Consider the following 24277-nt stretch of genomic DNA (forward strand, 5'->3'; position numbering starts at 1 on the left):
TAGAAAACTAAAATCATATAATATGAGTCTCTTTGTATCCTGTTCGAATTCCAATAATACATGACTTTATTACACATTACCTCTAGACTATTACAAATTGTTACTAGACTATATTAAACATTTGTATAAGCAAATTAATTTAAAAAAACTTGCAATTCATTCCTAAATGAAACCTAAAAACTGGTTTAAATAAAGAAAGTTACCGTTAAAATGTGTTAACTATATTAGCAAAACATTTAACAAAGTAAATGATAAGAGAAATACAATAAGTTGCTTTCACTGTTGAATAATTCATCAATCTTTATCTCTCAAACAAAAATAAATGTGTAACACAAAGTGTAGTATACTGTTAATATATGTACAAAGTAATTAGTATACAGTGCACAGTGAGTAATTTACTAACCGAGAAATTTCAATATAATTCAGTATGACAAAAATTTCAAATAAAAATCTTAGAGTAATGATCTTTGAAACGTTTAAAATAACTTTTAAAACTCGTAAAAAATGTTCATCCAATAGACAAAGCCGAAAAATAAACATTATTTCTGTACGAGTGAGATGCTGTTGGAGTTTTGGTAAAAGTTTACTTACTATCAGTCTGATGAACCGGTGACATCTTGAGAATAGGTATCGTCTGCAACAACAAAACTAGAATTTGTCACTGTTTTATTATAACACATATACTCACCGTTCTTAAAGGTTTCTGAAAGAACTATTAAGCTACAACTAGTTTATGCGATATATAATTTACGCAATGATATACAAAAATTTAATTCATACCTCGTATAAGCATAATACCAGTCGTTTAATGATTTAAAAACATTGTTAAAATTTACTGAAAGAAATTCTAGAATGGTTCCAAGCTCTTGCACGTTTTAAAATAATCGTTTTCGTTAGAATTTTAAATGGAAAAAATTATAAATAGTTGCCATACTAAATTTTAGGGCATAGTGCTACAACATAGCAGAAACCCGAGTTAGAATACGTATAATACCACAATATCTAACTGATTGGAATATGCACTGACCGAAATTTATACGTTATGGCAATTCAATTCAGATTCAATCTACAAATCTTTTATATTATTTTGTAAAGTCACAGTTTCAAGTATTTTAAATGAAAACTATTACAATAAATAGTTAAATGCGCTTTCACAATCATGCAAACGTTTTATACTTATAACAACTAATATAAAACAAACAAACAATTTACTTGTACTGTCTTACTTTTTAGAAACTAATTGGACTAAATACTTGTAAATATTTCTATAATAATAAATATTCAAGAACGTGATGTGCAAATATTTAAATTGCTAAGCATAAAATATAGCATGTAAGCATAAAAATCCGTCATATAAACTCCTTTGTACAAATAACGTTTCAATAATATTAAAGTGTATCTAGTAAGATATTTATTGAAGACAGCAAACACATGCGCAGTCTTACCATTTTATCTGTACTATAAGGCAAATTTCGTGAATGTAAATATTATTTTATTAACAGGTTACTAAAACAGCATATTCACCCCAAAAAACTCTATGAAGGGTTTTAATATTATAGAAGAAAAATATTAAAATTTAAAGATTAAAAATATTTAAAATAAAACATTTAAAAATACTGAAGTTTCCTGTAGCGTGAGAAATTTTGAAATAACGTGTTTTACTATGAATTAAAAATAAATCCGTCAGAAGTGCTTCACATAATATTACTAATGTTAACCTAACAAACGCTACCAATGTTCAGTAATGAAATGTAATTTGCATTAAGCAATTCCAATAAAGTTTATGAAAGTGAAAAAGGCTTTGATGGAACATAAAATATGAATGTTAAGTTTAGCTCCAGTTCACCTTTCTCTTAGTGCAGCGTCTGGATTCTTACGCTATTACATTACTTGACTCCTAGAGTCTGGAGCTATGCTCATCTGGAGATCCGAAAAAAGTTTGGCAACAAAGAAGTTCTAAATGTTACTAACACGGTCTATAAGCACGTTGGAGCAACCAAGTTTTCGTACCGTAACATGGGAAGGGTTGGTTTAATATGAATGATAAGCTTCAGTCTATAACAACATCAGTTTTTTAAAGCTCTCCATTAAGAGGAAGGGAACTGGTGATAAACTCAACATTCATATTAAATAAATTCTTTCTACCATGGTTACGTTATGTAACGAAAACTTATTACTTGTTCTTAAAAATAGTGTTAGTAACATTTTACACATGTTACTACACATACGTACGTATGTTAGACCTTAGACCTATTATGTACATAGGTTTAGTGCACTCAACTGTGCACCTGATCCAGGAGTCAAGTCTCCAACAGTAAGAGATCCCAGACGCTGCATAGAAAGGAATGTGAACTGGAGCTAAAATTAACATTCATATTAAATAAACCTTTCCAAAATGGCTACGTTGTGTGTAAAAATATTATAGTACCAAACAAAATATTATAACAGTTTCAATTTTCAACATTTACAATAGCTATGGAAGGTGAACTAGAGCTTAATTCAACATCTACGTAGAATCAAGTCACAGTAATTCATTTTATGGTGGAATCTTTCCCACCATAAAAAGTGTACTCTATGTGTGGATAACTCAGTTGCACAACCGTTCTTAGAGATCGTGTCTATCACATCGCAATGCACTCAATTGTGCACTTGATGAGACAATGAGAATACCTCTTCAATAATATTGCACTCTATCTTGTGGTCTAGCTATATCTGATTTCAAAACAGAGGAAAGATTTAATTTTCAGCTTCTTCTTTGCCGACCTTTTTGGATCTCTTCAGACGAACATGACTCCAAATTTCAGGAGTCAAGTCTGTAATAGCGTCAGATCCCAGACTGCACTAAGAGGAAGGTGAATTGGAGCTTAACTCAACATGTACATGAAGAAGGAGCTCTTATTCAAAAAACTATTTTTATTATTTTTTATAAAAGAAAACTCACAATTTTCCAATAATTGTAATTTTTATACTAATCAACAACACACCTGACGATGGTATCTTAAATGTCAAAAAGTCTCGTGAAAAAAATTAAAATGCATGTACAATTATGATTTTTCAATATTTCCAGCGTAATTTTTTCCGTACCATAAAATAAACAAGAAAAAATAGCTTTACGTTAGAGTGTCAAACGATCATAATGAAGGTTTAGTGTATGATCATTTATTAATGGTTTAGGAAATATAAATCCTTACTACGTCCTTTATATCTTAAATCATGATTGAGTATTTTACACGTTAAATTCCCAAAAACCCCAATTGTTTAAGAGGTAACAGAAGAAACAAAAACAAAAAGTTAGCGTAATTAAAAGGGTTTGGCAAAACCCCTAGTTAATCCAGCAGCTCGCCATCCCTCAATGAATATTTCAAACGAGTAATTGGGTTAAACATGGAAGGGTGGCTTAAACGAGTTACCCTTTTACACCTTTGATTGTTTGGTGTATCATCTCACCCTGCTGTAGGTCAATTGTTATTGCGTCGCTAAAATGGTCTGGTCAATTACTAGTACATTTTACAGTTTTATTATTCCTGTGTAAATAAAAAACTTAGTCGTGAACAATTATTGCATAAACAATTATTATAAAGTAACATACACTAGATATTTCTTTAGAAGTACTAGATTTATGTTTACTATGTAAACATCTTTACAGCACATTGACTATGTAATTTTTAATAACCATTTTCAAAAAACATAGTTTTAATAAAAGTAAAAATTATCAAACTAACAAGGGACATACATTCCAAACATTGTGTGTAACATTGGTCCGTAAATTTTGCTTCCAGTATGGCTGTGATCTAGTGAGAGTCAAAAATTTTATTGGAGTTAAACACATTTTAGGCTGGAAAAATATTTACTTTGCAAGGAGGCTAAATTCTGAGAGACTTGATTAAACGCGTCTAATTAAACAGAATAGCAGTAAAATAACATTAATATTTACATATGTTATTTATTATTGTTCTTGAGTATAACTTTTAATATATTCACCTGCGTGTCTTCATGGTCTTCCCTTAGAGTGTCGCTGGCTGTAACATAAATATTATAATATTAATATAAAAGCATTAATATACATTAATTAGGGAGGGTGATTAAAATAACATATAATAGCACTTTACGTTTGTATTAATGGAATAAACAATATTTATAAGGAGATAACATCCATAATCCTCACATAGTCAAGTAGAAAATGTAAACCAGACATTTCTTAAAACCATGTCAATGTACTGGTGAAGGAAGGTATTCATTGCTTCTCTAAAACAGTTTCTAGCTAATATTCAGAGAATTGTAATTATTGCGATTCATTTGAAATAAATTAGAAATCCTTTATAACAAATTTGGATTAATAAACTGCGAGGGATATTATTACAAATACTAAAACGAAAAACTATTTATGCGGTTCTCCCGTTATAGCATAACTAACATGCCTTAAATAACTAATGTTACATATTATATTAAGGGTTCATTACTATGTATACTTCCACATATATTACCAGCATATCTCACTGTCCCAATATCAACCCCATACATTTAGAGGTTGAAACACACGACAGGCACACAATACACAGACATACTTGAGTTCAAAGATAAAACATCCATTAGTACAGAGAGGTTCACTCCCTCGACCACACAAAACAACCCTCTTACTCCTAAGCGTGTCTCGGGAGGTTTCCACTTTCACAACAAACACAGTTCCTTCACACCTCTACCCACTACTTCAAAACAGCTAAACTCGTGTAAAAGGTTGTAGAACGATACGTTTCTTTACTTTTCTCAAAATAGAGGAACATTGGTTTATCAGAGCCTGACCATGACTAGAGTTGCTATTTTTTTATACTTGTGCACTGTAATATATTTAGAAATGCCTTAGTTATTTAAATTCTGTAATGACGAAATAAAGTAAAAGTAAGGAAATATTATATGCTGAGTTACTCGCTGGATGATTTGTATAGGATTAGTGTAAAAATAACAATTATTGTTTATATTTAACTATGTGTTATAAGTATCAGTTGTTTAAGAACTTACTAACAGAATACCGACAAAATAATTGAGCTTGTACTTTGGAAACTCATCAAATTAAAACGGTAATTTTTTTTATCTAAATCCTATTAACTTAAATATTATAATATTACATTTTACATAAAAGTGCGGATATGTATGAACTGCTGTCTTACATTAAAATTGAAAAAATTTTTGTGTGTCAAATAATATTACAACATGAATGAATGTATTTTTTTAACGAATTTAGCTTTAACGTGACTTTGTTTTCTGTATTGTATCCTGATGATACTACTTTAGTCCACTCAGATGTAGATATTGTTAATGTTAAGGCAAAACTCAATAGTTCTTTGGTACTCGGCAAATAAATTAGTGTTTAATTTCAGTAGACTGAAGATGTATAATATTCTCAATGAGAAACTATGCTAACCTAGATGATGATTGTTTGAATTCCATTAAGCTTCTTGGGATCTCTTTAGATACCAAACTTTGCTGGGATGAACATATAAATAATACGTGTAAAACATTAGCAACCGTAATCTTCTTCTGAGAAAACTAAAAAAACGTAAGTTCCAAATAATCATGGCATACTATGGGAAATTTTTCATACTGACCAATGGGATTCACCTATGAAATCAGTATCAGCCTAAAAAGTATTTATGTGGCAGAAACAGGAACTTATAATTATTGCTGGTTTACCCCTAACTGACTCATATAGACAATTCTCCCCTCATTTTACCCAAATTACTATGACTTGTAATTATAATAATCTTAATGTTAATTTTTTTAAAGAATAATCTGGATTATTTTGACGATTAATGTTTAATATATAGTTATAACAGAACACAAAAAGGAAATCAGAGCAAACCTTGAATTAGACTCGATAAGTATTATAAAAGCTATAAATATCAACAAATTTGGTTGTTCAATAAATTACCAGAATGTAAAACAGTCACTATTGTAGAAATTTTGCATAGATATCTTAAACAAGTAGCTTAAGCAAGGTAATTTGAGTTATGACTATACCTATTGTTAACCTGTTTTATTTAATGGTAAATCAGTCTTTTTGATTACTGAATGGCTTCGCTTTTCCAAATATTCGAATCATTAAAATGTGACCATTTTTATCAAAAAATATTTCATTATTATCACTTAATTATAATCTATAATGTGGTAAATAAACAAAGGAACTGAAAAATTAGTTAATGAGTTGCACTGAAGACGTACATTCATATTTCTAGAGTCTGTCAATTCCACTATTGTTATTTCCCATGTCACTGGTACTGCTGCAGTATGAAGGTGGAACTTATTTGTTGAATTAAGAAGGTAAAAATATTGGATTTCTTATATAGTTTGACGAATGAAAAGATGAATATAATATTACTCGTAACTTTTATGTTAGTTTATGAAAAACATGGGTTTTACACATTCAATTTATAGTATAAAATAATTCAGGAATAAAAAGGATGTTAGAAGATTTATATGTGACGAGTTTTATCCACAGTAGGTAATATAGATTAGTGTTTTAGACAGTTTGGCGTTATAAATTTCATTTTACCGTATCAGGTCGGTTTGGCACGTTACTTAAATGATAACCTAAAACATGTTTACTTAATTTTGAAATTCATCTGCAAATGGTAAATTTTTGTTATTTCGGTTATAAGATATGTAACTGTGTAAATGGTTTAATTTGTCAGTCACTGTTATACGGAATGAGGGTGTAATTAGTTAGTATTATCATATCAGTACATAAAGGATTTTACACGCAACTCATTTTACACAGCGTTATTTTGTACGGATGAAACCAAAAAAGATTGTACGAATAATAAGGAACAACGTCAATCAATGGTTACTGACTTATATCCGCGCAAATTTCGTACCTGGGCTCACTAATCTACATAATATAGCGCTAATAGTCAACTAATCTATTCTAACTACTGGATTTTATATGCTGGAGTTCCCTTTGTGTAAATGTTCATTCCACACCATATATACTAGATTAATTGACTTCTCATATTTAGTCTGTATTCAAAAATGAGTTGACTTCATACTGTTTAAAAACCTTAAAAAGTGTCACTAGCTTCCAAGCAAAACGTAAGAAAACAATAAACTGTGTGAGATTGACTTATGTACAAATTCTATATTCAAAAAATATACCCCAGGGCTTAAATCACTCACGATTTCGCAGATTTATAGAACATATACTGAAGAAAAAAAATAGACGTACACGTAGTACCTGTGCCAGCCCACGTTACACCCTACTTTATATATGAAAGAATGAACAATGCGATTCGGAAATTCTCTGTGGGAATGGACTGATTGGAAGTGCAGCGAAGTGCGGGGTGAGGGTTGAGGGGGGGAGCACGGCGTAAACCCTGATATTGTGGATCATTAATTCATGTCTCGGCGGAACTCAAACACTGTAACCTTTAAACTCCAACATTATGGGTTTTAAAAGTTTCATACAAGCACGTGTTGATGGTTATTTCAGGGTAATAAAATAATATTAACACGCTACACACTACAAGTTTAATAAGACATTGGGAATTGAAAGCATTGAAAACATCTTTATTCTCATAATTGGATATATAACTTAATATTTGACTGAGAATGCATCCGCACACCATTTACTACATAGGGAACTTAACACAATTAAGGATATAGTAACAATATATGGATAGATTTATAAAGATATGACAAAATGTTTTATAATCTTATCGCTTGTTTTAATAATGAAACTTTTTGGAATCAATGCTCAATATACAGCATGTACACAAACACGCGCGCGCGCGCGCACGTACACATTCACATAGCCATATATGCAACAATATTACACAACACCGAAGTTACAATAATAAATATAACAGTACTAGCAGACTTCATACGCTAATTATATTCTATTAAAACTGGTTTCATTTATTTGGACTTTAATTGGGCGATTATACGTATTACAAATAGTATTGTATACATGGGATCTTGCTATATGGGTGTTCAGAAAAAAGGTTAATTTCCATTGTGAAATAAATGAATTTAATTCAATTTGATTTTACGGATATTGAAAAATTAATTACATATTAATAATTTATTCCTTAAATAATTATTCAGATATTCTGAAATAGTGCAATTTAAAATTTGAAAGTTATGTGATCCCAAGTATAGACAATCAGGACCACCCATACAACACCCCCCCCTCCCTTACATTACTGGAAGCAGCTGGTTACCAGAGCAATAAAAAGAAGATAGCCGACATATTAACACTGCGTTTACCAGAGTGGTAACATTGACCAAATTCATTGGGAATACATCAGCTCTTTTTGTAAAGGATGATTATGAATACAACTGGAAAAATGCATTTAACTGTGAATAATTAAATAGTACTTTTAAATAACACTCTAATCACCTATTGTTAAGAGAACAAAACAGTCTAATTAGTCACAAAACAAAACCAAATCTCCAATTTGTTCTATTCATATAATATTTAAATTATTGAATTATGTTAAGCGTATTTTGTATTGTTAATGAATTCTCGAAATCAGCCTGAGATGAGTACTTTTCTAAAACAGACCAACAGCTGACTGTAAACGATTAATTCAACGCTTTATTAAAATATTATGTATTCAAAATGGACCTTCAAATTTTCATAGTAAATGAAAATTTTGTAAAAATGGTATTTATTTACTGCTTGGCTTGATAAATATCTCCTAACTCATATTAAGTAGCACATTAAGTTATATTCGACACTTTTGTCGAACCGTTAACTTTAGACCAAAAACACTTTTTTCTCATCCCAACAGCACATCGTACTATCGGCTGTAATTACAAGATTGCTCCAAGAAGTGATAGCTATTCAATACCTACTATGTACGTTTATGCCTAAATGAATAATTAACAACTTTTCAGACTTGGATAGAAGAGATCCAGAGTTTTATTTTATCCAGTGTGATAAACTTCATATAAACTAAATGATCATTCTGGTTTTCACCGAAAGTAAATAGAATATATGAAACGCCCGACGGACTTCATCATAACATCTAATATTGATGTCCCTGCAATATGCAGTAAAATGGCTTATAGGTACAAGTTTATTTACAGTGTTGAACGGTTCACCGTAAAGCACAAAGCTAATTGAATTTGCCTGAAGATCACGCTGATGGTGTAATTAAATTTTAATGTGTACATACGAGTATATAATATATTCTTATACACTTATATCCCAGCCAGCCCCTTCCAAGTTATAATAATCAGATATAATATGATTAGAAAGTTTTAGTATTTATATTCTTTTTGTGGTTGAATAATACATATATTTATACAGGCTGTAGCTTATAGCCATAAATTTAAACATATATTATCATTGCTACTGAGCTTTAAAATTAAAAAGTTTTATTCTATCCTCTTATGTAATTTTTTTTAATAAGCTAAAACAAGGTTAAAATTACGTCTGGCTTTGGGTCAACTTTGTAGGCTTGGCGTTCAACCCACAGCAGATGACATCAAGGTCCAAAGAGCGACACCTAGTGGACTATAGCTTATCCTTTTCAGTGTTGATATTAATAAAAAATGTTTTGGAGTCTAACACCAAATTCCAGCCATCAAAGTTAATTCATGGTAAAGGTATCGTTTATTGAGATGATGGGAGAGAGTGTGCTAAACGCTCAACCATATGTGAGATCCGCAATTTCGTCAATCCGTAATCTTAGTAAAATATAACACAATTAAAAAGTCCCTTTCCTTTATAGCAGGTGAAACTGGAAGTTAAACTAAAATGTTCAGACTTTGTATAAACCAACAAAGTAACGTCAACCTTTGTGTTTATAAGTAACTGAAAACTGCATGCGTTTAATCGTGACTGTTTACGGTGCGAGCGGTACAGTCTAACTAACTTGTTTCTTTTGTGTTTTCCACGTTACCAAGTTAGTTAGCTCTACAAAAAATGTATGGAAGCCATTTTCATACTAAAAAAAATCATAAATACCATTGGATCGATTTACCCCCTCCCCCCTTTACTACTACGTCCCAGAATTATACGGTTCTTATAAGGATAAAGAGGAAACTTTATACCAAGTTTCTATTCTGAAGGACTTCTAAACCTAATAAAAGTTACTACATACACGGACAGACGGACGGCCATACTCCCTTTTAATTTTACGCCCCAGAATCATACGGTTCATCCTTGGACACAGATGAACCTAAAAACCAAGTCTCAAGGACTTTTGATCAGGAATTATCAGAGGAACGGACAGACGGACGTCTGGACTCTCCTTTTAATTTTACGCCCGAGAATCATATGGGTCATCCTTGGACAAAGATGAACCTATACACCAAGTTTCAAGTCTTAAAGAAGTTTTATCAGGAGTTATCAGAGAGACGGATAGATGGACGGCCTTACTCCATTTTAATTTTACGCCCCAGAATCAAACGGTTCCTCCTTGGACACAGATGAATCTAAAAACCAAGTCTCAAGGACTTTTGATCAGGAATTATCAGAGGAACGGACAGACGGTCGTCTGGACTCTCCTTCTAATTGTACGCCCAAGAATCATATGGTTCATCCTTGGACAAAGATGAACCTATATACCAAGTTTCAAGTCTCAAGGACGATTTTATCAAGAGTTATCAGAGATACGGACAGATGGACGGCATTACTCCATTTTAATTTTACGCCCCAGAATCATATGGTTCATTCTTGGACAAAGATGAACCTATATACCAAGTTTAAAGTCTCAAGGACGATTTTATCAGGAGTTATCAGAGATACGGACAAACGGACGGCTAGGTTCTCCTTTTAATTTTACACCCCAGAACCATACGGTTCATTCTTGGACAAAGATGAACCTATATACCAAGTTTCAAGTCTCAAGGACAATTTTATCAGGAGTAATCAGAGATACGGACAAACGGACGGCTAGGTTCTCCTTTTAAATTTAAACCCCAGAACCATACGGTTCATTCTTGGACAAAGATGAACCTACAGTCTTTACCAAGTTTAACGTCTCAAGGACGATTTTATCAAGAGTTATCAGAGATACGAACAAACGGATGGCTAGGTTCTCCTTTTAATTTTACGCCCCAGAATCATACGGTTCCTCTTTGGACAAAGAAGAACCTATACCCCAAGTTTCAGTCTTAAGGACGATGTATCAGGAGTTATCAGAGAGACGGACAGACGGACGGCTTACTCTCCTTTTAATTTTACGCCCCAGAATCATATGGTTCATCCTTGGACAAAGATGAACCTATATACCAAGTTTCAAGTCTCAAGGACTTTTTTATCAGGAATTATCAGAGAAACGGACAGACGGACGGCTGGACTCTCCTTTAATTTTACGCCCAAGAATCATATGGTTCATCCTTGGACAAAGATGAACCTATATACCAAGTTTCAAGTCTCAAGGACGATTTTATCAGGAGTTATCAGAGATACGGACAGACGGACGGCTGGACTCTCCTTTTAATTTTACGCCCCAGAATCATATGGTTCATCCTTGGACAAAGATGAACCTATATACCAAGTTTCAAGTCTCAAGGACGATTTTTATCAGGAGTTATCAGAGATACGGACAGACGGACGGCTGGACTCTCCTTTTAATTTTACGCCCCAGAACCATACGGTTCATTCTTGGACAAAGATGAACCTATATACCAAGTTTCAAGTCTCAAGGATGATTTTATCAGGAGTTATCAGAGATACGGACAGACGGACGGCTGGACTCTCCTTTTTAATTTTACGCCCCAGAACCATACGGTTCATTCTTGGACAAAGATGAACCTATATACCAAGTTTCAAGTCTCAAGGACGATTTTTTATCAGGAGTTATCAGAGAGACGGACAGACGGACGGCTGGACTCTCCTTTTAATTTTACGCCCCAGAACGATACGGTTCATTCTTGGACAAAGATGAACCTATATACCAAGTTTCAAGTCTCAATGACGATTTTATCAGGAGTTATCAGAGAGACGGACAGACGGACGGCTGGACTCTCCTTCTAATTTTACGCCCAAGAATCATATGGTTCATCCTTGGACAAAGATGAACCTATATACCAAGTTTCAAGTCTCAAGGACGATTTTATCAGGAGTTATCAGAGAGACGGACAAACGGACGGCTAGGTTCTCCTTTTAATTTTACGCCCCAGAACCATACGGTTCATTCTTGGACAAAGATGAACCGATATACCAAGTTTTAAGTCTCAAGGACGATTTTATCAGGAGTTATCAGAGATACGGACAAACGGACGGCTAGGTTCTCTTTTTAATTTTACACCCCAGAACCATACGGTTCATTCTTGGACAAAGATGAACCTATATACCAAGTTTCAAGTCTCAAGGACGATTTTATCAGGAGTAATCAGAGATACGGACAAACGGACGGCTAGGTTCTCCTTTTAATTTTACGCCCCAGAACCATACGGTTCATTCTTGGACAAAGATGAACCGATATACCAAGTTTTAAGTCTCAAGGACGATTTTATCAGGAGTTATCAGAGAGACGGACAGACGGACGGCTGGACTCTCCTTTTAATTTTACGCCACAGAATCATACAGTTCTTTCTTGGATGAATAGCAACCCACGTGCCATGTTTCAAGTCTCAAGAACCTTCCTATCGAGAGTTCGCACAGAGGCAGACGGTCATACGGATGGAAAACAGCACAATGTAAGAAGGCCTTTAATAATGCGCTTTAAACAGATTTTAAACAGCAACAAGTTTTGAAAATACCTATTTATGTTGGGTACTTTATTAAATGTTCAGAGTTTCCTAAATTTAACCTAACGTATATTTTAATTATATTATGCTTTCTTGTAGGTACGAATACAAACCAATTTAGCGTAGGTGAGCCCGGGGGAGTGATAGAGCCGACCTCCGCATATTAAGCTGCGAGGGTTGTCGTTACGGTCAAACTTGCGTAACTGTCATTGCGCGGTGTGGGAGCAGTTCGGGTCGGAGCAACGCTAATGTACCCCGGAACTACTGAATTGGCCACAAATTAGGGTTACTTAGAAGTGATTTCAAACTCTGCTCTAAGTTAAATTAATCCTACGTTCTGCTAGTTCTCGTGTTTTGGACAGTTTATAAGGAGGAATTTATCTTTAATATTTAGGATAGAACATGTGTTTATTCTACTCAGCATATATATTTTATAATTTTCTCGTCTTTGACTTTGGTAATAGTTACCTCACAGCCTGTGTAAACACATTCAATACAATTATTTAAAATTTGCAAAACCAAATAATAAGGTATGTTGGCTGTCCATCACAATTCAAATAAAACAATAGATAAAACTCGCATTAAATACATGAGAATCATTGAAACGATTCAATACATAGCTGATTAGGAATATTGAACATATAATCCTTATTCCTAATTGAAAAGAAGTACCTCAAGTATATAGATTTTTAAAATGACTTAATTGTATTAATTTAAGGAAAAAAATAAATTTTGTTAAGGTATAATATATACTATAATTGTTATATTATTCAGAATTACGGGCATTAATTATTTTATGAGTTTTTGAATACTCTTCTGGCATTAATGGTTTCAATGTATTACTCTTGCAATACCTTTCAAATGACATTAGCAACAATTTTCTTTGCTAATCAAAGCAAAAATAACGAATGATACCTTGGAACTGTTTCCACAAAAATTTAATAAATCTTTATTAAAATAAACCGATTTAAAACCTGTACTCAAATTGAAGGACTAAATGTAAAAATAATGTTACTGAGACTAATATTGTGTACTATCTCCCATCGTTGAGATTACAGAGATGTTCAGATTTTAGACCCTAGCATTTAGTGACTCCATTTAGGAGATGCGATATTTTGTAGGAGGACACAATAATTCTTAATGGGCCATTTCCATCTTGAACCGTTCCTTACTTGGGTTATTAATGCTTTGAACATCAAATTAGTCTGTATTGTTGTCCCATACTTGTCATACAGATTGTTTCATAGATTGACACTTCAAACTCAGATAGTGTGAAAACCTTCCCACACTAAATTTGACCGCAATTTTAATTAAATATTTGAAGACGGTGAATTGCCTGCAGAACAATTTCCTAATCTAAGAAACAGCAATAAATGGCTTAACAATAAACACTACAAATTCGTTTTATTCGCACAGGAAAATAGGGAACGGTACTTGCAATAACTACAAAGTATCTGACGATAATACATTTTATGAAGGGAATCAGAAACCACTCACACCTCTGTATTTCAATCAGCGTCTAGATCCATTACAAACATTGCTGGGAGTTGATTATGCAAAGCGCTCGGCATTGTTGTTGGTTAAACACAGATCCACAGCTTACGGCAGTTCCGAGCCACACGCCGCCGCCAACGCCCGCGCCGTGGCGCTCCACCGATACCAGATTAGCCACAAGTTAGAATTGTTTTACTTAATTACATGAAATTTGTTATAGCTATCAAGCACAAAGTGTTTTTGTCACTTATTAAAAGATGTGGTGTTTAATTTATTTGAAGTATTTAAAACTTTCGAGGAACAAAAACTATTGAGAAACTAACGAGCAGTTTCTATTTTTACAACTTACCTGTAATTTATTTCCAGAGTTTAGAATTAACGTGATTAGAGTCTCGCTTCTTGATCTCTATCTACTGCATAAGCTATGGTTTTACCTGTTTGTAACTTTAGAACAATATTGTAGAGCAATTACATAACTACTTAGAGTGTAATCTTATATACAAGAGACAGCTCATCATTGTGCATCATACGCTCTACATAAACCTTTTCAGAAAAACAGCCTATGAGGAAAAACCAAAATTGTGAATTTTGGGATTAACTATTAGGTTCTTGACAGAACAGACATTCAAAGGAAATCATATGGTCCTCCATTGCAAAAATTTGGTTATAGATAAGCTTTTTGTTGGGAATATTGTGGTAGCAATACCATCTACTTCATATATATCTATAGGAAGTATTGGACCCGAAAAGTGAATTACGTCATAACAATACCTGTCATAGAGAACCCCAGTTATTCACTTTAGCTCCAGTAATAGTTTATTTACACCTGAGATCCTTATGGAAAAGCTTAATATTATTTCAGTCATATTAATTGCTCTTATCTTTCTATATAAAAATAATTATGAAATAGCTTAGTCATGTTTTACAATAAAAAGTTCCGCACGATATATAAAAAAGCGAATAAACATGTAAACTTTAAGCTTTGCATAAAGCTTTATTAAATTTATATACAAGGAACGGCTTGTTCTTTATTGTACATCTATTTGGGAATCGGCTGAGCGTTAGTGAATATCCTTACAATGGTCTCGTTACGATCCCAACGAGGAAATCATAGAATAAATAAATTGTAAACAGACTGATGGCAATCGTGTTATATTTGGTGGATTGGTTTTTAAGAATTGCGATATATTCTACAGGGTCTTTCAATACTATGAATGATTTGTATGTAGACAAGTTCTATGATGTATATCTCTCCATACGATTTGGCTGATCGTTAGTCATGTACATAAATCAGGGTGATATATTTAGAATTCATTGACCTATGAAAATAATGTTTTTGTACGTTTTAATACCTATCACTGACGGTTTTGAACAATTTTTCTTATATTTTACTGTTCATCTATCCACCTCTGTTTCTTTTCTATTCCACTGAATATACCAACAATTATTTGTTAATATATTAAAAATAACTATTGACGCAAATACGTTGTTCGTGATTTCAACTCTGGCATTGTCGTGTTTTATTAATTACATTCTTAGCCTATAACTATCCACATAATATTTCGAGAACAATTTCATCTGCTGATTTTAAAGTTTGCATGACTCTTTTCTTCGTACACAAGAATTAGTTCGATGAAGTGATTAGTTTATTCATGAAATTTGACTGAGCATCATTGAAGTCTCTTATTCAATAGGCTGGAACATTTTCTTTTCTGTCTCTCTGGGAGCTGTAAATATTTGTTCTATATCTGATCTTTTGCCTTTCCGCTGATCAAATGAAGATTTAAATTAACTATAACCGTAAAAGTATCCTGTTACGGGAAACAATCAAAATTTGAATCTGAATTTCTAGATATTTTTCTACATACAAAAGATTTACAGCAATAATTATATGGTACATATTCAGCTAATCTCACCTTCAAAACATTATATTCAATAATAACTTTATCTCATAACAATCCTAGTATGGCAATCGTTTGAAGGTAATTAGGAGTTTACCTGCGAGATAACACCAATTTCTATGAAAACTTATATAACATGTGTTCCAATACTATCTCATATTTACGTTTAGGCGGGTTGCGTTAAGGGTTGAATGATTGACGTCTTATGATGTTTCGTGGTATGGTTACTAATTGAAATATATCAATTTGGGGTTTTAATATAATATAAAACACTTAAATGTATTATGTTTTATAATATTATTGGTGATTCAATATATACATCTTAGTTTAAAAGATATATGTACTGTATATTTATATTTAATTTGCATGTTCTGTAAGTACAATTTCATTATTTTTTGTGTATTATTAAGACGTTGAATGTGGAATAGGGATACAACAGCTATTCCCTGAAAAATAAAAAGACACTTTAATTTGATTGTCCTTGATTGTATTATTATTATTTTGTAAGTTACTTAGAGAAAAATGTTGCTTTCTAATTTACCACAATGACGTAACATTATTGTTGCAACATACCATTCTATTACTTATGTACACACTAAGCACACCTGTGTGCGTAAAAACATTTTCCTGCCTCTCCCTCAAAAAATGAATTAAAAATGTAAAAAACTTATGTACGTACTAAGTTTGACTTAGCTGTAGGTACTTTTGAATCTTTAAAGGTCATTGGGGTGAATACTTATACAAATCTTATTCTGTCAACGTCATTTCGATGAATATTCTTGTTTAAAATTCACGCTTGATTATAAGTTGTTTGTTTAAAGTAGTTCAAGCCATACCTAGTTATTATACTTATATTTATTCACATCTTGGAATTTTATTATTAAATCATAATTTTGGAACAGTGCACTATGTGATCAGTTTGTATAACGCGGGTGCGTGTGGCTTATTTACCTGCTAATTCCTCGAAAATTGAATTTATTTATAATCGTACACATTCAGTTCAACAGTTACTGATGAATAAGCGGACACCAAGCTAACCAGGCAGGAGATTAATAGTCTAGTCATAGAGTCAGTCAAATCCTGTAGAAGTGAAGTCTTACTCTGGGAATCAAGTTTTTGTTCATCTCACACTGCAAGTACTTTGATAATTGAATAGAAATGTTTCAGTTTACTAGGAAAGATATTTTTTTTCATATTTGTGCACAGTTGGTGAAAATTATTATTTATTTTGTTTCATCCACATGTCACTGTAGCTTTTCAGGCGAAAAACAATGCTAGTCCATCCGGATGTATAATGTGGGACACAGGTGTAATATGAATATCACTAGAAAACGCCTTTTGTGTTTGTTTAGTATTTCATGTTCAGGTCGTTGAGTTTGTCAGACAATACAATGATGTTGCGGGGAAACCTAGCTGCTGTTCTCGCCATATCAGTAAATATGAACTATGCAGAAAAGTCATGACAAACATGGATGTATTGTTTATATCTAGATGTGTAATATTGTTTGTGAATATTATATGTTCATCAATTTTATCTTTATATATAATAAACCAGTTGTACAAACATAACGTTACGAAACTAGCTATTAGTTAAAAAAAGTTTAGAAACAAGATCTGTCTTTTATTCTTTCATTTACTTTCTTCGCTCCACATAATTCTGAAGTGAATTTTGGTAAATAACTTCAACCAAAATTTTATGGTGTGTGTGGTTTATATGACCATGTGTTGATTATGACATATATGGTTGGTTGATGACATAACCAACATTATGTCATACGTCATAATGTTGGTTATGTCTATGACATTATGTTTTTATGACATATGTCTATTATGTTGCTGTTTTCTTATTTGTTTTGTATTGATACTTTGAATGATTCTACAAATCATCAATTAAGTAGTTACTTAGGTTACATGCTTCTATTGGAAAACGAAGTGGACAAATTAGTGTATCGATTTTAACTCATGTATGTATTTCATTGAAAATAACAAATGTTGACTTTACTTACACTATAAAGCTATTTAAAGATACTCCTTATTTATGTAAAAAAAAATAAAAAAAATAAACTTCTAACACTAACAATGACCGATTGTCGCAAATAAATACGAGAGTCAAAAGGTCGTATAGTTCGAAGGAGACATTTAAAGTTTTTCACACTAACGATGACGGAATACCCTCGCTATCCACACCACCTCTTCAATACCAAACGTGTCAGTTCACTGTTTCGCGCATCCAAGGCAATTTAGAAAAAAGTTCAATTTGTAATTTATAGCTTCCAAAACATGACATTTTATTCCCAGATTATACAATTGTTCAAGGAGTATTTCAGAATCATCATCCTATATTCGGTTGTAGACGAAATAAAATAAATATATTTAAGTGAAAATTAGTCTCTTTTAAGATATCTATCAAATATACATAAATTAAGTTTTCGTGTAAGCAACTTCCTGCAAGCAATCTTCTTGCAGCATCGCCCTGCTTTACCAGACTAGGGATTTAGATAGGTTTAACAGAAGTGTTATCAGAAATACTTATAGTGGAAATTATAGACGGTTTAATTATAATTATAATTAATTATAATCTATAATTATACTACGCATTCCACACGTAGTGGTGTTAATTGTAAGAAATTTTCAATTATTTCACTTCACTGTTTTACTACATGTTTTGTGATCACCAAAAGAAACGTCTTTAAATACTTATTTCAAAGTCTTTAAAAGGCTTGAGTTAAAAATAATTGAGGAATTTATATGGCAACCGTCAAAACTAGCCACTATAACTACAGCTAAAAGTTTTAAGACTAGACGTTTTGGAGCCATAAAATCAGATAGTATAGATAAGACTGGAAACACACTAAAAAGAACGAAATGTATTTTTATTACATTAAGTTTTTTATTTCCACATATCTGAAATTAAATGAAATTCTTATTTCTGACATTTCATGTAGTAGATTCTGCTATATAAACAGAGTAGTCGGCAACTCCGTTATTTATTATCTACATAAGTACATAAGTAACGTTTACATACGTAAGCGTTAAGACATGAATGTAAGCACGAAAATACACTTAAGAAATGTCTTAGTTAAGGACACTCAAGGTCTCGACGTTTTTAAGGTTACTAAGAGTTAAAGTGTTAAAATGTTTAAACAGTTTCTTAAGAAACGTTTGTGTCCAGCACGCTGTTGTAAATTTTTCCAGTTGCATACCAACCATATGATTCATACCCACTCAGAATCCCATTTAAAAATCATTTAAATAGATTATAAATAAATAACTTTTACTTCAAACTCGTTTCACGCAATTTCAATTAGTAAGTAGAACTATAATTTACAATTAATTATTGGAGTAAAAACATTCTCGGTCCACGCTTATTACTTGTTATTACCAAAAACAATTCAGTCTACTAAGCAAGTAGGATTACTTTTCCTGTAAGGATTTTTTTTATGTATCCTATCAATCCAAATACATGATGTTAGAAATCTATTAATAGCCGTCAGAATTTGTAGAACGTTTTGCGCTGTCCTTTTCAAACTATACGACTATGAAAAAGATATAAAAATGACTTCCATATATTTAGTTCACAATTTGGGGGCTGAAAATCAGTTGGTTAACTAGTGCAACCTTGCTTTTAAATATGGTTTACTAATCACGCTGACTATAAGATTAATGTACAAATATTTTTAGGCTTCGACCTAGTTTGGGTACTTTACGTTTTCTTTGAAATTCATAGAGCTTAAAAACACTTTTTATGAAAAAAATTACGAGCCTTATTCATATTAAAATTAGTAGAAAACGTATATCTAAATTTGATAAACAGGTCATAGAGACGTTGATAAAATTCTATGTACATGGAAGAAATACATTTACTGTGTATCAAACATTTTTGTTTTATTTTACTCTAACAATTTTGTTCATATTGAGTAATTAAGATTAGATGTGTAACCTTATGAGTAAGGTTATGAGTATTAAAACTACTACAGTATGAATATTGTCAGCATCAAAGCTTAGCCAGCAATGACTGAGAGTTTATGAGCAAGCGCGGATAGTAAAAGTATTTCAGTATTTTATAGACTTCCTATGTATACGTTATTGTATACAGGAATGCAAGTATGAATTCTGGAGGGCAGTTAATGTTTTTAGAATATAAATAATATCTAATTTAAAGACCACGTATACAAATTTAATACTAGCAATTTGATAACATGACGAAATACTCATAAAATATTTACCAATTAACTATACTGAAATTTCAATACTTAGTATATGTTAGATAATATTTGTAGTCTATCATATTATTTCATTCGTTTGGGAATTCCTATCACATAGTCAGCTAATTTAGTTTACCTTTGAGAATCATTCATAATACATACGTTAATTAGTATTCTCGCGTCATTTCAAACTGTAATATATTCTAACACAGCTTATTATTTTTTATTACAATTAATTTAACTTCAATCTTATACGATTAAGATGAATCAAAAGCACTCAAATTTTAGTACATTAAAATCTCATAACCAATAGAAAATTTATAACTGACGGTTTCTTACGAAATGTTCCTTTTGATGCGTAAATATTTGTAAACACATTATTTAATTCGGAAATATAACTAAACATAAACTCGTAAAGAATATATGATAGTACATTACCATTTTTGGAGACTTATGTACGCTGTAGGAAATGATATAAACCATCATAACGTATGTTAGAACGTAGATGAACTATTTTATACATCAACCTATAAATAAATTGTTATAACGAAATAGCCAAAACGAAAGACGATTATCTTTTTTCATCACTGTTCGCTTCTCGTATTTGTTTATATTACTCAATAAGTGTTGTATAAAAATCGTCATAAGCCAAAGTTTGATGACTTTTAAGATCAAAATAAAATTGATTATACTATTAAGAATAAATAAGACCTTGTGGAGATGTGTTAAGACGGTAAAGATGTCCTATGAAAACAAGCTTGTCCAGAGCAACCAGGTCCCGTTTCAGAAATACCTTAGATATATTCATATTATACACTAAAGTTTAAAGAATGTTACTGGGATACTCTGATACAGTATATAAATATGTTGATTTGCACGTTTAAAGTGCATCGACTAATTAATAAATGCTACGAATAATCACAACTTTTTAATATCAACTTTACTTTTGAAATGTCCAAAGATATCATTACTTTATTCTTATTCCTTAAGTTTGAATAATTATGTAAAGAAAAATCCAAAATGTTAATGATGGACCTACATAAATTCTGAAATTTACAGAAGTTTCAGTGTTTGAGCTCTTACTAACGAATTTAACTAACTGCAACAATTAATCAATTAATACTACCAATAAACACCACTTTGTAATAACTTTACTTTTGAAATTTCCAAAGATATTATTACTTATTATGTTATAAACAACTGTTTAATTAATATCAACTATTATACTTTTGATATGTTCAAAGGTGTTATCACTTTATTCTTGTTCCTTAAGTTTAAATAATTATGTAAAGAACATTGTAAAATGTTTAAGATGGATCTACATAAACTCTGAAATTTACAGAAGTTTCAGTGTGTGAGCATCTTACTAACGAATTTAACGAAGTGCAACAATTAATCAATTAATACTACGAATAAACACAACTTTGTAATATCAACTTTACTTCTGAAATTTTCACAATGTTATTACTTATTACGTTAAAAACACAAATTTTTTATATCAACCTATATACTGTTGATATGTTCAAAGATTTTGTCACTTTATTGTTGTTTCTAAGTTAAAAGAATTATGTAAAGAACAATCTAAAATTTTTAAGATGGATCTAGCAAGATAAACTCTGAAATGTTCAGTGTGTGAGCTTCTTACTTACGAAGTTAACTGCGTATAGCAATTAATCAATAAATTCTACGAATACACACCACTTTATTTTTGAAATCTTTAAAGATGTAATTACTTTGTTTGTATGTTTTTAAGTTTAAGCAATTATATGAAGAACAATCTAAAGTGTTTAAGATCGATCTACACATACTCTAAAATTTGCGTTAGTTTCAGTGTGTGAACTTCTTATTAAGTGAAGTTTCATGGCGTATTTTACATTTATTCGAATCAATTAACACAATATGTGGTAGTTGTTATACACTATCCATTTAATGTTAATAATATTTAAAAACCACAATCTTTGGAAATGTGTAAAGAATTTTAAATACTTATTAAGAGCTCACAGGTTTTGTTAAGGAAACAAGCTTTGCTAAATTTTAAAAATGTGCTTCGCCGGGACTTAATCACCTCAACTCAGCCTTACACTAACGATACTGATATTCTCAGATCCTGAGGACGTACTAGCTGCCGGGTACAAGGTGAACACTGGTCACTACACGACACCTGGACACTACATCTACACCTACACACACTACACTACGCATACCGTGTAGATGTAGTAGCACGAGTACTAACACCGCCGTGGATACCATGACTACCAGATCCCGACTGAGCACTGAACGTCCGCCAGAGGATTACAACACTGGTCTGAGCGTGCGCGTAGCGACCCGTCACCACCCCCTCGACAACCCCTCATCATCCCATAGCTCTAATTGACTCCACCTTGTCCATCGCAATAAGGGCTACAATTGCATTGTCATGTCATCGTTTACAGTATACTCCACCAGAGTGAGTTGCAATAACTAACTGAATTGCTTACGGCAAGCTCTTTCAATCATTTCGTTTAAGTATTGATTGCGTTTGGTGTAGATTTATATACTTTCAATTGGGATAACATATTTAATTTATTAAATTTTCATACATGAATTAAAAAATATTTCATTACAGAGTTTGCAAATTGGTGTTTTATATTTCATTCTAATTGTAAATTTTAGAACTACATGTTTTTATTCATATCATATGAATATTTATAGTGGGCGTCATTGGATGCAATACGTATATTCAACTTTAATTTGTACTACACTGAATTTATTGGTTGACCTTTAGCGAAGGTTACCTTTTAAATGGCTGGAAAATTTAATTTCTGTGTGTCTCTGTTTGCCTCTCCATGTGTATGTCTGCTCGCACGAATTACTAAAACGAACTGGCCCATAGATATGAGATTTGGTATAAATCATCATTTCTATAACATAGTATATAAGTAAAATCGAGATCTATGAGATTTTCTGAGCGTTACTTTTATTTTGCATTGGATTAATGGGTAATGGGAAAATTGTGGAGTAAATAAATTTGCAAACTAACTGAATACAACTGAATGGCTAAAATGCCATGTTAAATTTAAACGGTAAAATATTTTGCAAAATAAAATGAACTTAATCCTTTAATTATGTAAAATAAGCGAAGCCTTTTGCGTGGTATGGAGTTCTTATAATGTGTAGATAATATATAAGAATAGATAGTTTTTTTTTATAGTTAGGCAATTTCTTAATTTTAACTATTAGGGACCTAACATATCCTTCGCAACATCGTATTGTTTTATGTTTGGTCGTCTGTGGGATAGCTATTGAGAGAAAATTCTTAAATACTTTCTCTTAGAGCTGTCTTTTGGTTTAAGGAAGAACTCTATTGAGTTTGGGGTCAAAAGGCCAAAGGTCAGCAACGTAACAGTTTGTGCAAGTCAATCCGGGAAAAAGTGTTATTATTCATTCTGTCAAGTCCTTCAATACTCCGTAGCGATGTACACTTTTTATTTTTTTTTTCAAAATCGATCTATGATTTTTTATTAGCCTATATAATAAATTAATAGCAATTTAAATTTAAAAAAAAAAAAAAAAAAAAAAAAAAAAAAAAAAAAAAAAAGTTTATCTTTTAGGAAAGTAAATGCAATAATAGACTGCGCCAATATGTAGAATCGGAAAAATTTTACCACTTAAACAGAATTCAGCAAACCTCACAATGGTGGTAGCTTGATTCTGGAGATCTGTGTCCCAGAATAGTCACTCAAGAACATAAGGAATTGTGTAGAAGCCTCCAAGCGGTTAGTAGATGGTTTGCGTGAAGAAATAATAAATACAATAATTAATGATCGATATTAATTTTAAACATTAGTGTAATGTTGAATGGGGTAAGCTGTTACATTTCTAATTTCATAAACCTTTAACTCTACTAAAAGTAAATTAGTTCAAAATTAAATATCAGCCATTGAAAGCTGTTGACCTACAGTATCAAAAATGTTCTTAATAATTTTCTCTGCAACGCTCCCT

The 24277-nt window shown here is 31.8% G+C and overlaps 1 long non-coding RNA gene across 1 annotated transcript; it reads right to left on the reverse strand.

Moving 5' to 3' along the window:
• Nucleotides 1-591: 591 nt before the first annotated feature.
• On the reverse strand, nt 592-22592 carry LOC124353211. Its single transcript, XR_006921580.1, has 3 exons — nt 22501-22592; nt 3982-4019; nt 592-634 (listed from the first exon to the last, which is right to left on the reverse strand). It is a non-coding gene; the product is annotated as an uncharacterized LOC124353211 (long non-coding RNA).
• Between the last annotated feature and the right edge of the window lie 1685 nt (nt 22593-24277).

The sequence above is a fragment of the Homalodisca vitripennis genome, chromosome 1, assembly GCF_021130785.1.
Source record: "Homalodisca vitripennis isolate AUS2020 chromosome 1, UT_GWSS_2.1, whole genome shotgun sequence".
Lineage (NCBI taxonomy): Eukaryota > Metazoa > Arthropoda > Insecta > Hemiptera > Cicadellidae > Homalodisca > Homalodisca vitripennis.